The following is a 2,130-nucleotide window of genomic DNA, read 5'->3' on the forward strand; positions in this document are numbered from 1 at the left end:
CGACATTTTGTGATGTCGCACCCATGTTAGATACCGCAAGGACATGGCAAGTAGGCATGAGGTGTCAGAACCGGCAAAACTTGTTAAATGGGGTAAAATGTAAATTATGTACAACTAGACGTCACAAGAAGAAGAACAATTTAAGTATTTAACTAAAACCAATCATTGATACTTTGGCAAAAAAAAAAGAATACAGAAGTTCCACATAGGAGACAGAACACAAAGGTTATTTGCCTATAAAGAAATGGCTCAGTCCTTCTCAAACCAATAAATAATCGGTCCAAAAATCCGAACACGGATTTATGGAATATGGTTCCATGTGAACCCCTTATGAATAGTAAAGTTCGACAACAATACTAGAAAAAGGACTGTCTTTTCTTGTAAAATACATGGTTGACTGGTATACTCGCGTATGAAGTTTCACAAAAAATGACATCCGTGTTATTCTTGTCAAAAATGACAAAATCAAGTCTATATTCGAAAACACTGTTTGAAGGAATAGTAAGATTGGATTATATTTTCTTCACTATGGAATACCCCGTGTGTCATTTCTTCATGAAACTTAATAAGTGGGTAGGATGGTTTATCAAGTATGATACTCCAAATTTTTAGTATTATTTTGTTTTTTTATATTATTTTCAAATTTACTATTCACATGGGTACGCGTCAGACCATGACCATGTTCACATGTATCCAACTGAACACTGTCATTGCCATGACATCATGCCTTATAAAATGATGGATCACTCAAGTTTCTCTACTCTTATAAAAAGCATAGTCGATGATGATGGTGTGTCTGCCATCCTGCAATATAGGCCGTCCGATCTATATCTAACGGATAAAAAGGAAACTATGACAATTACCCGCATTTTCTTCACATTTACAGATAAGGTCTTTCCTCGTTCATCATTTTCTCCCACAAGATTTTGATGTTCAGTGCAACACACGGGCATCTTGCTAGTATGACATAAACAAGCAAACAGGAGCACACATCCAAGTTCCAAGATCAGACTGGAAGAGAAGGATCCCCCGTTCATGCGTTCCTCCACGAAGGCGCCTAGCGCTGCCTGGCCACCAGCTGCGCTCACTCATCTCCAGGACAATGAAGCTGGCTAGCTTTGAGGCGTTCTGACCATGCAGCCGATTCGTTGCCAAGAGGACAAGTGAGGCCTGGCCGTTGTCGGATGAGATTATCTCCGACGGCACACGCAACTGAATTTGAATCGCTTTGGACCGGGAGAATTTTAGTTAGCTAATGGGGTTAGGCATTCTGATCATGGAGCTGGCTAGCTGATCCGGTGTAAAAGAGGGGCCCGGTGCTGGGCGGGCTTTATCTGCTACGGAGGCGATTTGTCCCCTGCAGCGGCCGGGTTGCTTCATGCATGTGCCGGCGTGGCCCGCGTGGGTCAGCGGCAAGCTCCCCGCTGCACAACTAATTTAAGGGTCTGCTTGGGACTGCTCCCCTTCATAAAATTCGATTTCGCTTTACTAAATTCACTTTAGAGCAGTTTTATCTAGAAGTTGTAGTATTACCAAAGAGAATGTTTGGCTACCATCTAGCTTCAGCTTCAAGAATGAGGAATTTGGTGGAAAGGATCTATTTGATTGGTTGAGGGGGAGAAACGACGGGGTATTCACTTACTGGTGGCACTGATGGGTAATTTCCACCCAACTCCAGCTTCTAGAGTTTTTTGGAGCACCCCCTGAAGAGCTTCATAAAAAATTGGAAGTTGTACCCCAGATTCTAGTTTTTTTTGCGGAGCGGCATATCGTGGAGTTACCCCGTTTGGCTTGTATTTTCTGGAGCAGAGCTGAATTTTAAAGAGTAGAGCAGTCTCAAACAAGCTCTAAAGTTATAGCCATCTAGCTAAGGGCGGGATATCCGGCCCTTAGGGCAAGTCCAACGCGCGGATCCAAGTTTAGTCCGCTTGCTGTTTGTGTGAATGCATTTTCGATCCGAATTTGCGCCCGATTTGTGTCTGCGCAGATGTGGGACGGACGCGTCACACATCTGATCAATGTTCACGTCGAGCGCGCATGTCGGCCGTCCAACTACCATCTGCGTTCATAGTCAATGCGTCCACTTAACTCAAGCTCGCATGGTAGCAGCTCGAAGTGTCCAGAGTTCAC

Source organism: Triticum dicoccoides, chromosome 1A (assembly GCF_002162155.2).
Source record: "Triticum dicoccoides isolate Atlit2015 ecotype Zavitan chromosome 1A, WEW_v2.0, whole genome shotgun sequence".
Classification (NCBI taxonomy): domain Eukaryota; kingdom Viridiplantae; phylum Streptophyta; class Magnoliopsida; order Poales; family Poaceae; genus Triticum; species Triticum dicoccoides.